Here is a 17,722-nt window from a genome sequence, read left to right on the forward strand (position 1 = left end):
AAACAATGACGCATTGTCCACATAAAAATTGTATTACCGCCCACCGAGCGTTATACAAAAACTTTCTTTGTTCTTCAATGAGTTTCCTATTTGATATAAAATCATTTTAACGGATTTAAATCGCGTTTTTTTTAATCATTAATTTATATGTAGCATATAAAGCCAAATCGATTTTTGTATAACGAAAGCGTTATTGCGAAAATAAAACGCAATTTAAACAAGTAAAATCACTTTAATCCTACAATATGATATACACCCAGCAGTTTTAATGATCTTTACTTTTATTGAAAAAAAAGACGGGTTGCACTGGGGGAGTGCCGGCAATAGTGAAAACTTAATTATTAACGTTGAGCATGTTTGATATTTTGGAATGGTATCCGTCTTACGCTTTTTCGATCAGGTAACGTGTCCTGACGCGAGTTTAAGATTTTATACCCAACGCCGCTAAAGAAGTTTTCACTTCAAAAAAAAATAAGTTAATAGATATTATTTATATTCCATACGTAAGTTCTCAATTTACTCACGAAGATTTATATTTTCTGTTTAAAATGCATAATATAGTGATTTCATGATGAAGTCTTTAGTAATTGATCAAGAAAACAAGAAATAGAAGCAATACTTTAGCGATTCAACAATTTTATTTCTCTTACTTTGTTTGCATGTAAAATGTTATCATAAGTAATGAGAACGATATTTCAATTTGTATTTCAGAAGCCTTTTCATTTATTATATTTTAAGCTCAATTTTTTTCAATCTTCAATATCTAATTAACATGAAATTAAACAAAACAAAGAATCCTACAAATTACAATCCCTTTGGACACAGAATATATACAGAATAAAGAAAAAAAAAAACTCAAAATTCTCTGCTACTGAAAAAGTGAAAATGTACACGTCACGTATCCAACGCAAACATCCGTAAAAAAAATTGAAAAAAAAGTAAAAAGATCCGAATTTGGATCGTTCGAAATTCAAAAACAAAACTGACGTCAGGCTTGGGCGCGTTCCGGACGGCCGCGTGTTCACATCGGCGCAAATGCAGCGAGCTATGAAGTTGTACTGCAAGAGCTGGATGTTTTTTAATTATGTAGAATAATTTAATTTAACTAGAACATTTCTCCCGAATCAAGCGTTTTTCTTCGGTTCTATCTGATGTATCACTTCACTACATATTATATTAAAAAAAGTCGTCCGTTGCGTCTGTCTGTCTGTTTACAATAAACTCGAAAACTAGTGCATCAATTCTCATTCTGTTTTCACTAATGGATAGCACGGTTGTCTAGGAAGGTTATTTAATTTGTTAAGTTATATAATATATTTTGTTAAGTATTAGAGCACGCGGGCGAAGCTCTAGCTATGGGATGAAATCTGGTAAAGTATAAATGCTATGATGTTATAATTACTTGTGAAAACGTGATTGTTTGGGTGTTTTGTTTCGTTCTTATTTAACCTTAGTTTTTTCAATTTCACGCTTTATGTATATTGGTGGCCTATTTCCAGCGAGCATACCTAATTTTAGTATAGACGATCTCAGTACTGATACATATTCATTTGTAATAGTAATAAAAGAAGGGACTCCTTTACTATCTCAACAGTAAAATTTTCTTGTTTCTTATCACATGATAATAAAAATGATTGAATGATTTTATTATCTATAGATAACAAAATTTTAGTTCTCCTATTTAATATTTATAAATTATCATAAATTTCCAAAGTAAAAATTAAAAAACAGATTAACAAATAAGTACAACCAGCTCCTGGACTACAAGCATTGTGTACATTTCATCCAAATAATTTCGTATGCGACTGTCGCCCATACTACAAGTGCGTTACTCTAGTTTGAATAAAATGAATGGACGATTTTCCTACTATTGCTATTTGTGCCACATAATATTCTTTTAAAATGGCTTTTTAATGTAGAAGAGGTATCTATTTAATATTTATAGTTACACATACAGTTTATTACTCATCATTGTATTAAAGTATGTATTGAGTTATTATTTAGTCATATACATAACAATTATGTATGTTTAAATCAATGTTTATATGAGTTGATTGTCCATTCTTATTCAAGTAAATGTGAATGTTTTTTTAAGAGCGTGTGTGCCGAGCACACGAGCCAGAAGTGACACTTCTTTGACAACATTCAAAGATGCCAAAATCGTCGCCTTACTCCATGACGTGACAGCATTGCCATGACGAGACCTGGAAAACTCTCAAAGCGCCTATAGAAGTTTCTCTTCAAAAAAATAATATAGGCTCGATTTGAACCGTCTTGAAGCGTCGAAACCGTCTTTGAACTTTCAAATGCAGTCATGAAATCTTACAAATTTATCTTATCAAATTATTTAATATGTAGAAAAATTACACACAAATTGATTTTCATAAAGACGAAGACGAAATAAAATAAGTCGATGTCGTCAAAGATTATAACTTTATATATTGGAAAAACTTGAAAGCGTAAACCGTTCAAATCGATTAAGTACTTGGATGGGCAGGAAACGAAAAAATCAACTTATAAAGAGAGTTTCATCCCTTTAAACAGGGACGAAGTATCTTTTCTGCATTTTTTATGTACAATAAGTTAACTTATTCCCGCTTTTTTTATACAAATTTAAATCACATATTAATTATTAATTCATTCCTTTCAAGTTATGTTTTCATTGAAATAATATGATTTTCCAAGATTTTATCCGTTTAAATTAGATATCATCCTAATTTGTAGAACGATTTTATTATTTACATAGTCATTTATAATAAGCAATAAGATTAGTATGGATACGCACATTTTTTGAATATATAGGTAGAGATAAACTACGATAACATGGCGCGCCCCTCCAAAATTCAAAACGTTTGAAAGTATTTGTGAAATTCATAATAAATAATATAATAATATAATATAATAATAAAAGTTAATAATTTAATTATTATATTATTATAAATAATAATAATATAATATTTAAATATTTGTATTTCACTACACACATTGAAACAGTAATTTGGAGGGGCGCGCCATGTTATCGTAGTTTATCTCTACTTATCTATGTTATTAGTTTTGTGGAAATAAAATGTTACAGTATTTTACGAATCAATAAAGAGTCCACAAAGATTATTTGATATTCATGTTTAAATATTATATAAAGACATTAATTAATAATGTATATCATATGTATACGTTTATCTGTTTGAAATCATATTGCAAATATGAATATGTATTAGACTATATTACAATCCGTTCTTTTCATGTCCATATTAAACATTTAGAAACTCCAGGAGAATCCCTATCCCTGAATCCCTATAGAATAAACATTTTAAAAACTTCAAGATAGGGATAGTTCCCTATAGAATGTATCGGGATATACAATTTAATACATCTATACAAATATTATAAAGAGGAAAGGTTTGATTTTTTGTTTGTTTGTTTGTATGAATTGAATAGGCTCCGAAACTACTTGGCAGATTTGAAAAATTCTTTCACTGTTGGAAAGCTACATCATTTCTGAGTGACATAGGCTAGGTTTTATCCCGGAAATCCCACGGGAACGGGAACTATGCGGGTTTTTTTTTAAAACGCGGGCGAAGCCGCAGGCGGAAAGCTAGTATATGATAAACTAGCGGTCCGCCCCGGCTTCGCCCGTGGTACATGTTTACGTTTTCTCTACATAAGAACCATCCTCGTACTTCAAGGAATATAATAAAAAAAGAATTATCGAAATCGGTTCAGCTGTTCTCGAGTTATGCGCTTACCAACACATTTTGCGATTCATTTTTATATATAAGAAAGACATATATTTTACAATTTCTACACATTTACTTTACAGGAGATATTTTTGTACGTCATCTTAAACTTACTACCCTTAAACATAAACGCACGACTAAGCATATCTAATGTAGAAATTTAAATGACAAATGGCTATGAAATTGGGGTTCCGTGGGCACGAACCGTCACAGGATGGGGTCCCGCACCGCTGCCCATCGTATTAATGACGAGGGGTCTTTGTAATTATACGAAGAAATTGTGTAGATACGGCTAACAGCTGATTGTTGTTTTTTCAATTAGATACATGTCAGAACATATGTTTTATGCGTTGGTAAGTACTATTAAGTAGTTTTTTTTTCTGTGTGAAAAATTGAAGTACTATTTCATATTTGTCAGCAAAATACATAGTGTAAATTTTTAGATAAGAGGAAAAAGAAATGCTATCTTTGTTAATTTCTTTACACCTTTTCTGCAAAATAATGAGGTTCAATTATTATACATATATAGTGATAATTAATTACGACACAACAGGTTCAGTCAAATGTTAATCAATTGGTTCCTGGAGAAGAACTGGCAAATTCAAAACACATACGAGAAAAATTAAAACTGTTACATTTATAATGGCTAAAAATATATTTTTTTCAATTATGAATCCTGTTTATTTAAGTTAAATATTGACACTAAAAAAATATTACGAAGATAAAAATAGTTCAAAATATTCAAGGCTTATCCATATAAGTCCCACGCTGTTAAAAAATTGATTGAACTTCATTCAAGGTCAAAGTCGACCTGACGTTTACATAAAATCGATCACATCCATCTGACGAGATGTTTTACTAAAAGATAAATATTTTCGTTAAAATTAATCATCTATTTCTTCATAACAAGTTCATAACGCAAAGGTAGGTATAAGCGAAATCAATTTTTTGCATAAGTAGTAAGTACGTCACAGTTTTACAATCGAATTCTTAATGATAAAGGTAATACGCATATTTTTTTTGAATTTGTAATAAATAATAATAAATAAATCTTTATTTTTAACATCTATATACATTATTTAAGTATTTACATTTTGCATAAATTAGTCATTTTTAGTTATATTTTAAATATCAGATCAAATTAATCAAAATCACCTTAGTTATTAAATTATTTCAGTAATAACTAAAAAAAAAATTTATAAAAAATATTAAATCTGTAATAAATAAATGTATTTACGTTAAGTTCCATAATTTCGACACTTCTCACAACTCCGATATGGTCTAGTGGCTAGGATACCTGGCTCTCACCCAGGAGGCTCGGGTTCGATTCCCGGTATCGGAATTCTCCTTTTTGTTTTTAGTAATTTTTGTATTCGAATACTCGAGGAAAGATAATATTATTTTTATTATTTACATAATACACGTATAAACATTTTTTTTATTTTAAATTAATGTCTTTTACGCGATATAAACTTTGAGTTTTAACTATAATTTTGTATGTAGCCTTTGATTAATAAATAATAATTAAAGTTTTTTGAACAAAATAAAAAACAACGATGACGACAAAATAAAAATGGACTTGTTTCTCAAATGAATTTGTGTTCATACAACCAAATACATTTTTCCGACTACCGAATAACTTTAATATTATTTATTTCATTTCGTACTGGTTAAATAAAACTAACTGGGTTTAATGATAATATCTGAAGTCAATACATTGAGATAATATTAATATGGAGACGACACCGCCTACATCACTTATGTTCCACTCAACATACGTCAAACGTCATGTGACGTATGTTGAGCGGTATTTTTTAATGGTTTTAAAGTGAAACGCATCAAACATGCCTTCGTGTGTGTTACGATATTGCACAAATAATACAAATAATATCTACGGAAAAGTGCAAAGGAATAACTTTCATCGTTAAGTACCTAACTAGATAATAATTTTTAAAACTTAGTTAGAGCAAAAAAATGGCGCACAGATTTTGTTCGTGGTGTCTCCTCCATACGTAGTAATATTATCTCAATGAGTCAATACAAGTATTTTGCTCTGGCTTTACCTATCTTTTGTGCTATATGAATCTCCCACTTTTATATTAAAACATACAATACATTATACAATAAACATAAGATTATAATTAACAACAGATTATCAGAAAGCCACATAATTATCATTTTCTAAATAGAGCGACCACTTCTGATCAATATTGCATGTGTACGATGCATCTTTTTGTTAAAATGCATACTAAATTTTTGGAAACCTACTATTATTTTAAACATGACGATATTTATCCGTTATTTAATAAAAATATCATCGCTATGAGTTTAAAAAACATACAAACACAATTCTTCATTTTGGACATATTTTTACCACCTTATTTGGACAATACAAACGCTATAATTAAAAACAAACACGTAATAAAAACTACATTCTTATTTCAATTAACACATTTATCAGAACCCACGGGAAGAGTAATATCGTGACAGTTAGCAACATTACAAACAAGATGTAATAAAAAAAAGTAAAAACTCCCGCCAATTTTCCCGAGCACAGAATACAGATAAAAAAGCGCGCGAATATGAAGAGGTATTCATGCAAAGAGTATCGCTATTTTTTAATTTCATAGCCTGTCGTCGCTTTGTTTTTTAAGAGATAACGAGAGGGTTTTATTGCACGTTCTTCTTGTAATTTATTTGTGACTGGTTTCAATTTCGTCCTTCGTTTATTTGAATTTCCGTTTCGGACACAATTGAGAGCTTGATTAGATATAAATTAAGTTATGGTGGTGTGAATTTAATATTTTTAGGTTTGGTTTAAATTGTGTGTTCTGATTTTAATTGGGTTCTTACATCTGTATAAACCTATGCTTTGTTGATAAAATTATTGTAGTTAAAATTGTATTAATATTCGAAGTTTACGAAATAAATGAATTAACTAACATTCTCAAGATAATGACGTATTTTCTCAGTTACTACAGTTTACGAAGTAACTATTCACTAATCTGTGCTACAGTTCTTATTTTAATTAACATCGAATATCCCTACTAAGAATTAATTTATATACAATTATCAATTCAACTAGACTCCCTTATCGCATAATCTTATACATAAGACTATAGAGAGATCGCAACATTTTTACATCACGCCTCTATAACTATGTTCATAAACATAAATATTTATAGATAACTAGCTTTTCGCCCGCGTTTTCGAAGAAAAACCCACATAGTTCCCGTTCCTGTGAGATTTCCGGTATAAAACCTATCCTATGTGTTAAACCAAGATACCCTCTATATATAAACTTCATTGTAATCGGTCCAGTAGTATTTGCGTGAAAGAGTAACAAACATACACATACACATCTTCACAAATTTTCGCATTTATAATATTACTAGCGACCCGCCCCGGCTTCGCACGGGTGCAATGCTGATACTAAATAAACTACAGGAAAACTGTGAACGTTGTATATAAAAACATAGCGGCCCGCTCCGTCTTCGCACGGGTATAAAATATATAGCCGGGCGGCCGGCCGGTACCGCCGCAAATGCTACGTCCCGTAATTTTTAAATCTGTAATATCTTCGAAAATATTCACTTAAATCATACGGTGTAAAGGCCCATATTGATCTATATTAAATGAACAATTTATTGAAGGTATTTAATTGGTTAAGGATTAATGCTGTATTAGTTAAAATCGCATCGAAAATTAGCCATTATTTGTCGTAAAAAGTAAATGACAAAAAAAAGTTATTGTGGGTTATCCATAAGAGATAGACATATACCATCGCGGACTTTTCTGTAGACCTTTTCAATGTGTATAATACTTAGTACATTATTTTGATAAAACTCGTAGGGTTCAGCCTGCGTTTGCAATGTAAGCGGAAAAAATGTAATTTTTTACGACATCACATTAGAAACCTCAAAAATAACAGTACTTCTCCACTATTTAATGGATGTTATTATACATATAAACCTTCCTCTTGAAACACTCTATCTATTAAAAAAACCGCATCAAAATCCGTTGCGTAGTTTAAAAGATTTAAGCGTACAAAGGGACATAGGGACATAGGGACAGGGAAAGCGACTTTGTTTTATACTATGTAGTGATGATGATGAAGTAGGACACTGAATATTGCCTATCAAACATTTCTATACATTTCTAGCATTAATGAGATTAGCTGTATAGAATCATAATTGACAGAACGATGTAATTTCAGCATTAAATGATCGAAATCAAATTATTGTAATCCCGTAATGAGAATATACTTGTTTTAATTAAATTATTAATTCCCTGTTATACTGTTTCACGTTAATTAAGGGAAATATCACGTAAGAGTGAAATATAATTATTTTTATGCGTATTAAACAGTTAGATGTTATTTTAAATAAGTGGATTTATTTAATTGCGTTTAAGAGGATCTGTTACCAATTTCAAATTAATTTTAGTTGATATGAGTTTAATCTTATAATACTACTAGCTTTCCGCCCGCGGCTTCGCCCGCGTTTTCAAAGAAAAACCCGTTCCCGTAGGATTTCCGGGATAAAACCTATCCTATGTCCTTTCTCGGGTATCAAAATATCTCCATACCAAATTTCATGCAAATTGGTTCAGTAGTTTAGGCGTGATTGAGTAACAGACAGACAGACAGAGTTACTTTCGCATTTATAATATTAAGTATGGATTTCAAATTCATTTAAGTTGATATGGCTCTAATCCTATTATACTTATATTATAAAGCTGAAGAGTTTGTTTGTTTGTTTGAACGCGCTAATCTCAGTAACTGCTGGTCTGACTTAAAAAATTCTTTCGGTGTTAGATAGCCCATTTATCGAGGAAGGCACAGCTATAGGCTATATATCACCACGCTAAGGCCTAAAACCTACAGGGTAACAGGAGTGGAGCACTGCGGGTAAAACCGCGGAGCACAGCTAGCTGTTTAATAATTATTCTTCAAGATTTATCACTTGAAAGCTTTTCTTTCAAAACAGCTTTATAAACTTCACTTGCAATAACGCACAATGCATACATTTGAAAATCCTATATTGAAATCTCAAGGGATTCATATCATTTCGAAGCAGTCTTGGATACAGCGTAGTTAAATTTGAAAAGTATAACCCTTGTATTATCCTATAAGCCGCCCGCAGTAAGAGATTGCAAGATTACCGTTGGTGTAAGAGATAAGCGGTTAGCGGTAAATAGATTTAATTTACTATTATATTATAATAGGTAGTGAATATTAAACATTATTTTACCTCTTTATTTCAGCGTTAATCGCTGCATAGTAAGGCCACTAATCGTGCTACATCTTTCTTGTATCGTTTTGATCCTGTTCTTTTATGTGTAATGTATGTGCAATGAAGTTTAATAAAATACAAAATATTATTTTATGGAAATCAGATTATCTAAAACGTTATTTACAAAAAGCTCTCTTTATAGTTGCATATATTGCAATAGCATGTTACCCGGTAATAACTCTATTTGCTTATCCGTACGGTAATCTATCTCTGAACCAAATTTCGTAAAGATCGATCATTTGTTTAACTTCAAAAACTAACAAACATACAGACATTCATTCTTACACTTTCGCGTTTATAATATTAGTAGTATATTACGAATAATATAATATTCTAACCCGCTTTCGCTCTAGCTTTGTACCACACGTATTCTCAAAGGGTCTCAATCCTTTACCTATTTTCTCTTGATGAAACCAGATACAATGCAAAATGGCTGAACATATTCTAATGTGCGGCAAACTGCTCCAACGAGATTGACTTAGCTTTGTACGTAAACGCTTGTTTGTGAACTTTAGACAGCGTATTGTTGGCTATTAAAATTGAATTTCATGTTGGATAATGATGATGTAAAATTATTCTGATTTATAAGATGGATAAATAAATTGGACAGCTTGTATCGAGTTTTGCAAACCTATTAATAAGACGTTTTATTAGTATTTATGCTTCTGTGATTTACTTTTTATTTTCTCCTTTTGCTCTCTGTAAATGTACCATGATAAATTTAAATTCTAGTTACAGTGAAAATAAGAGATATGTGATATCAGTGTATAAAATACTAGAGTATTTTATACAATCATTCAAACTGCGTAGTAAGTAGTATGTAAAAATAAAATATATTTCACTCGAGTAATATAGTACCTACTTGAATTTGATATGTTTCGTTTTAGTGCATTGTAATGCTTTATAAATATAATTTTTTAAAGAATAGAAAAAAATATAGTACCTACTTACATTAAGATAGACTGTGTACCTTGTATTTGCATTGAAACATCTAACTTCAACTATACCATCCATAAGCCAAAAACAACTAACATTAAACAAGCGAACCGTTTAGTGGATTCACATCCCGAATTCAGGGACTTAGAAGCCCGAATACAAAAGTTTAAGAAACCTGAAAAAGCAATTTTATTCGAAAACTTTCAAGGGGCTATGTGTCAGCTTTGGCACGTTGTTTAGTGGAATACTGTTTTTATTTATCTATAGAAGTAGACTGTATTTTTAATATATTATTATTTTCGCTGGATAAGGCTCTTCTGTCATCTGTGTGATCCGGTGTATACTGGGGAAATAAATTAAAAAAAATTGGAACTTAACTTTTATACTATTTTCCGTAGTTACACGTGATTCCTTAAAAATACGATTAACAAATTATAATTCTTGACTGATGTTTCCAAAATCGACGTAATTTCACAAATCGTAGCCATTGAGTTACTATGTACTACGTACTAGAGGCGATCGCTACATTTGTAACACTAGTTAGTTAATCGTCTCAAACTATTTTTTTGTTACATTGATTGGTTTAAATTGATAAGTTTATTCATATTTTTTAATAAGATAAACAATATTTATTTGTTACATTGATTGGTTTTAATTTTTACGTAATAAGAGGCAGAATATCTACAAAGTGTAGTGACTCACTAGCCACCCCGCGCCGCCGCGCTTGTCACACAGATTTTGTTCGCGGTGTCCTCTCTATAATAATACCTCAATGTTCGTAGCATATTTTTTCTATTTATAGGTGTCGTAGAACCAAAAAAATCGACAAAATTTAAGTATAGTCTCAACATGCATTTAGCAAAATGGATTAGAGATGATGAAAATAACTATAATAAATAAATTAAACAAGTATATGTGACCTAGTAGAGTTAAGTGTACTCAATTCCTATTTCTAAAAGCAGTTATTCACTCAAAGTGCGAACAGCCAAGTGCGGTACCTATATAATTCTCGTTCCGCAGGATTTCTGTTAATTTTTTTCACTTAACTTATAAAATGAAGCGACGAGCCAACTTAATGAGTTCTGACGAGGGTGCATATCATGTTCTTTTACTTGGGATTTTAATTTTATTTTTATATTTACTGGCATATGATTGTTTAACGGCATTGATTGAAATGTTACTATATATTCTGTGCTATTTATATGGTTTTGCCAATTTTAATCGTATGTATTTAATTAGTTAAACCTTTTTTGAGTTTTCTTGTTCATAAAGCTTTTTTTATATTTTCATTGCATGTAGTATGTTAAGATTTTTATAATACTCAACTCAACTATTTTACAAACAAATATTAAATACGATTTTTGAATTACTTCTAAAAATATATTAATGAAGATAATTTGCATTAAGATAAAGCGTCATACCAGAAAATCAGTCCTTAAAGTGCACACTCAAGATTAAAAATATTAAGGCATAAAATCCCAAGAACACAAATTGAAGCACACCCTACTGAACTATCGCAGCGGCCATGTTTTACAAATAAAACTAAATACGACATGAACAGAAAAGCTTTGATGCTTTTGCGATGTACAATTTTTTTTTCAAAGTTAGCTCAAACGGTGAATTTGTGAGCGTTGATGCATAAAAGTACTTTAAATGTCATTTCGATGTGCTTTTACGTGCGAATTCTTTTAAATTCACTCTGTGATAAATGTGTGACACTCTTTTGATGTATGCTCGAATAAATACACAATATGAAGAGTTAATTCTAGTGTAGTACAATGATAAAAATGATAAGTCTCTCTTAATACTATTTGTTGCAATGAACATAGGCTTCTTATAAGGTTTTAATGTACAATGCTGGCAAAGAGCTGGCTAATGTCTCGTGTCGTCGAACTTTTGGTTCTTAGACATGCTGGTTTCACGATGCTTTCCTATCCAGAATAAAGTAGTAGTTATGTAGATAACGTGAAGATTAATATATATATATATATGGGTTAGTTATTATTATTTAGTATTATTAGTTATTTATATAGTTATTATTAGTACATGTCACGAATATACATACGATTTAAAACCAATTTTAGTAGAAACTGCTATACGTATACCAAACATGTCAAATTATCAAAAGCTTTATGTAACGTAGTTTTTGTTATGTCCGATTTATAATATCTTGTATCCCACTATTAATAATAAATCTTGCAAAAAAATCAATTACTCAGTATTACAAGGGATATAACGAAACATTAAAGAAACACGAGCTATGCTAATTAGTAGAAGGTAAAAAAGCTTGTACTTATTCTCTTATTACTTAAAAATATTTCACTGTATTAAATAAAATATACTAACTGATGTCTGTTTAAATTAAAACCACGTTAAATAAACATGTGACATATTGTTTAAAACGTAGCTAAAGCGAACGTTATTTCCGTAGTTAATATTAAAACGATATCTGTAACTCGATCTGAGTTCCGGTCAGATTTTAATATTAAATGTTAAAATTGTATGTGAAAATGTTCTATTTGATGAGGGAATCAAAATTATTATTTGTTTACTCGATGCAACAAGCGTTATGTTAAATTCTACGTGTAATGTTGTGATACTGTAAACGACTCAACCGATTTTAATACAATGTCTGTGCTATAAGTTGGTTTCAACTTAAATAAGAATGTAAAAAAATATAATTATATTTCAAATCAGTATTGTACATATAAAACGTAGTTTTGATTAGGAATAGAATAAAAAGAGTAAATTTATGTTTGTTACCATTTACACATAATATAGTGAAGTCCCGTATCAGCATAAGTTCTGAGCCTGATTTATTTTACATTACTCATGATATTTTGATACATAGAGTCTTCAATAATCTTTTTCTTTACATGATAACTATAACTTATTTGATATTTAGTTTTATATCATTCAAATGCTTTTAAATGAGAATTTTTTAAACATTATTTCGGGACGGAATGGCAGAAATGCGTGGGTTCGAATCCCGCCTGGTGAATGACTTTTTTATTATTTAAAAAAGCTTAACAATAACTTATGTTTAGTGAATAGAACAAGATAATCACCAAATTATTTCAATTAACGCAAGTCCAAAATTAACCGACAATTACAGTCAACTGAGGGATCCAATTATTCGTCGGGTCATTTGGACCTCTAAGACTCAAAGTTCCTTATTGAAATACTTTCCAAGTTGAATCCTTGTTTACTTGTGAATAATGAAAGTGGATCGTCTATTGTAAGGAACACTTAAGATAAATTGATTTTGAAGATTTTATTGTATAGCATTTTGTATCGTATTTGGACCGCCTCCTTGGTTGACGCGTGAGCGTAGTACCGAGGGGTTCGATTCCCGGTGGAGACGAAGAAAAAAATGTCTCGGTCTGGCAGGACACAGAAGGCTGATCACCTACTTGTCCCTAAAGAAAATCGATCAGTGAAACAGATGTATAATGCATCTGCCCCTTACCCCACTAGGAGACATGGAACTTAAAAAAAAAACGGATATTGAATTTTTTAAATTTGTAATACAAGTATAGTGTACATAAATACAAATTAATTGCTGTTGATTGTATAAAAATATGTTTTATAAATTTCGCATGAGAGCTATTTTATGCTACTAGCTGTGGTTTTATCTGCATTACTCCGCTCCTAATTTGGTCTTTGCGGGATGATATATCGGAGCCGTAGTTCCTGAGATTAGAGCGTTTAAACAAAGAAACAAAAACAATAAAATACACTCTTCAGCTTTTTAATAGATATTGATATAGATCATATAAACAAATCACTTCAATCACATAGCTACGAAATCACTTAAGATTATTAGCTATACTTTAACCGAATCAAAAATCACGAATTTAATTAAACCACCTAAAAGCACAAAAACAACCACTAACAACAAAATTATCCATGTAACGTCGCGTTAAATCTCTAGTCGCTTAATTTACGACCACTAAAGCGTACCAAGTGAACTATGAACGCCAATATTTTAGAGTTGCGTTTATTGCCCATTGAACAACAACTATTTTGTAAACATGAAGTATTTTAATTAGCTGACTAGAGTGAACGTGTTTTGTTGTCATAGATAACAGATGAAATATTGATTAGGTAATTGAAGTCAATATAGTACCAATTAGTCCACGAATAAAAATACCAAAGTGGACATATGTATTTAATACAATTTACTAAAATAATTATTGCTAAAAAAATCATAAATGCTGTTTGTTTTGTTTTCTTCGGCCTCGCCTCTGCTTCACGCAGCTTTTTACTAAGTAATTATATGCTTAGAAAAAACTACATAATAAATGTAATTACCTTTTTTATATTCGTATTGTATAAGGTCCCTACGTAAATATATTATTATAATAAAACTATTTAAAGACGTAAATGGGACCAAAAGTTTACTCATTACTTATTTATTTTTTGTGATATTAATATTTTATTTGTTAAAATACAATTCTAAAAATTAAATTAATACAAAAGATCTAATAACAAAAGGTACACAAATTCTAAACAACAATGAGTAAACATGATTAAAAACTCTATTAAAGCATGATTGGATATCAAATTTGAAAATTAGTCTGATGTTTTACGTGTATAAAATATTTAAATTTTGCTATGAAATTAGATTTTGCAAGTTCATTGACCTGAATGTCGTGAAACTAATAACTAAGGTGACCTACAGATTTTATTGTGGAACTAGCTGTGCCTTGCGGTTTTACCCGCGTTGCTCCGCTCCTGTTCGTCTTAGCGTGATGATATATAGCCTTCCTCGATAAATGGGCTATCTAACACCGAAAGAATTTTTCAAATCGGACCAGTAGTTTCTGAGATTAGCGGTTAGATATAAGTTACATACTTATTATGTAAAATTGAATTGTAATATTGACGATTTTAAAAGAGCAACTATGGAGATTCTTGCCGGTTCTTCTCCATAGATACCGCTTTCCGAATCGGTGGTAAATGTATAAAATATGTAATGACCATTCGAAAGTGCTTCTAAAAGAAGTCTAATTGAATAAATAATTGTTTGAGTTTGAGCGCGTTCAAACAAACAAACAAACTCTTCAGCTTTATAATATTAGTATAGATAGTATAGATTACAAAGTTTACAGTCGTTTTATCTAGATTCTGGATTAAGTAAAGACATAAATTAAGTGATCAGACGCCTTAATATTGGAATTTTGGGACTTGTTTTTTAATGTGAATTCTACTTTTGGGTCGATTTTATTTTAAGTACACGATTTCTAGTTGAGTGCCAATTTTGATGAATGCTTTTTGGGGCTCATCTGTTCTCGAAACTTATTATTTTTGTTTGAAGGCATAGATTAATGTCTGAAGTCAGAGATGGAGTACGGATTTGTTTACCATGGAACTTTATTATTCATTATTCAGCCGTATTCTTATTACTGTTGGGCAGTTTTAGAATTGATTATTGTACACTTTTTTTTATTAACGTGAGGAAATTCATCATGAATCCCGGCTGCTTCGGGGGCAGCAGCACGGTTATGTCAGACTCCTACTGACTAGACCTGACCATTATCTCGTTTTTAGCACAAAATATGATATTTATTAACTTATTAATTAATTAATTTAATAGTCAAATCCATACTAATATTATAAATGCGAAAGTAACTCTGTCTGTCTGTCTGTTACTCAATCACGCCTAAACTACTGAACCAATTTTCATGAAATTTGGTATGGAGATATTTTGATACCAGAGAAAGGACATAGGCTACTTTTTATCCCGGGAGAATGACGCAATCCCGGAAATCCCACGGGAACGGGAACTATGCGGGTTTTGCTTTAACAGCGCGGGCGAAGCCGCGGGCGGAAACCTAGTACTCAATAAAATTTAATTTACATTTAACTCAAATATAGTTTATAAACTGTAAATGCTCAAAATCTAGATTTCAATATAGCTCTATATTATTAAGCCATTTAGATGTCGGCGCAATTATCGAAACTAACCAATCACAGATAGCCTAGCGTGAGATTCAAAAATTCAAAAAATTCAAAATTATTTATTTCTTTCCTTTACATGGTCTTAAACAAATTTGTGATTGGAACACTCCTAGTAAGCAAATAAAATGCTTGTGTCAGGAGGTTCCGCTCTTCCTTAACACTATTACAGAAACAGAAATAAAACAATATGAATGAATACAATGCAAAAACATAAAAGAAAAGAATTTAATAAAATCTCTGTGTGTGTATGTATGTGTATGTGTGTGTGTATGTGTGTGTGAGTGTGTGTGTGTGTGTGTGTGTGTGTGTGTGTGTGACAGCACGTTTATTTTTTATATTGGAGCAAAGCTTCGGTATCTGAGTAGCTTAAAGGTTTCAACCATTCCGTTAATACTTTTTTACATTTTTTATTGAGCAATTTACCTACATTAAATTTTTTATTTATTTTATTGTACAAGTTTGAAGATTGAGCAGCGAATTGTGATTTAGCAAAGGATGTTTTAGTATGTGGAATTTTAATAATATCATTTCTTCTATCAAAATCTAGCGAAGGATTAAATAGCAAGTTTTTGTGAGTTTTTAAGACAGAGTTTAAAATATACAATTTTCTAACAGACAAGAGACCGCAATGTTTATATAAATCTTCTGTAGGAAATCTAGTTGGTTTATGGAACATGACCTTCAATAAGCATCGCTGGCCCCTCTCAAGAGATATTAATTTAGATTTATTGGCACCGCCCCATATTGAAATACAATAGGTGAGTATAGATTGAGCCAGAGCAAAATATACTTGATTTAATAGTTTTACTGTAGCCACATCACGCAGTAATTTAAAAACCCATATAAGTTTGCGGAGCCTTCCGTTAACAAAATCAATTTGATCATGCCACGAAAGCCTGTCGTCGATAACGACTCCCAGATACTTAACGGAACGTAATCGCTCAAGGGTATCGCATTTGCAGCTCATTGAGTTTCCTGTACATTCCTGGTGTATTTTTAAAGTTAGGCTACTTTTTGGTTGAGATCTCTTATTTAATGAAAAACATACGTAATTGGTCTTTTTAACATTCAATGTCAAGAGATTTGTTTTTAACCATTTGGCTACTACCAAAAGTCCTTTTTCAGCAGAATTAAAAACTGTCTCCCAACATGAACCTGTAAAAACTATGGCAGTGTCGTCAGCATATGAGAAGACTTGACCTCCTTCAATATTTAGATTTAATAAACTGTTAATATAAATTAAAATCAGCGTTGGACCCAATACGCTTCCTTGTGGAACTCCAAATGTTATGTCTGAATAATTACTTGTTAGATTTTCAATTTTAACACTTTGGCTACGGCCTAGTAGGTAGCTCTTAAAAAGTTTAAGTGGAGTCCCTCTGATACCTATATTTTCAAGTTTGTTTATAAGGGTGGGTAAAGAGACGGTATCAAATGCCTTTTTAAGGTAAGATTAATCTTAGCCTTTATTGCAAGTGCTGAGTGCCTGATATTCAATTACTATAGATATCTAGGTGATGTTATTGATATGTATGAATTTTATTTAAGATGTGATATATAAAATTATATGATTTTTTAATGGATGCAATATGAAAAACATATTTCCTATCTCTTAAGTGTAAAAATAAACATTTTATTTGAGGTAGGGAGATATGAGCGAAGTATTTTTTTATATTGGAAATTTTTAATTTTTATTTTTGATTCAATTATTTTCATAATAATTGAATAAATACATTGAAATGTGTGGATCGATGCCTCTATCCGCTGCTCTATCCCAACAATATTTTCAAA

At 30.8% G+C, this 17,722-nt stretch overlaps 1 protein-coding gene and 1 non-coding gene across 8 annotated transcripts in view; one reads left to right on the forward strand and one right to left on the reverse strand.

The window, feature by feature from the left end:
- The window catches only part of brat (tripartite motif-containing protein brain tumor), a 393,821-nt gene that overhangs the window by 185,208 nt on the left and 190,891 nt on the right, over nucleotides 1-17,722 (reverse strand). The window lies entirely within an intron of this gene.
- Nucleotides 5,008-5,079, forward strand: TRNAE-CUC (transfer RNA glutamic acid (anticodon CUC)). The gene has a single exon. It is a non-coding gene; the product is annotated as a tRNA-Glu (tRNA).

This window comes from Colias eurytheme, chromosome 26 (genome assembly GCF_061535395.1).
Source record: "Colias eurytheme isolate Ceu_HAF_F1 chromosome 26, ilColEury1 Martin Lab GWU primary, whole genome shotgun sequence".
Classification (NCBI taxonomy): Eukaryota; Metazoa; Arthropoda; class Insecta; order Lepidoptera; family Pieridae; genus Colias; species Colias eurytheme.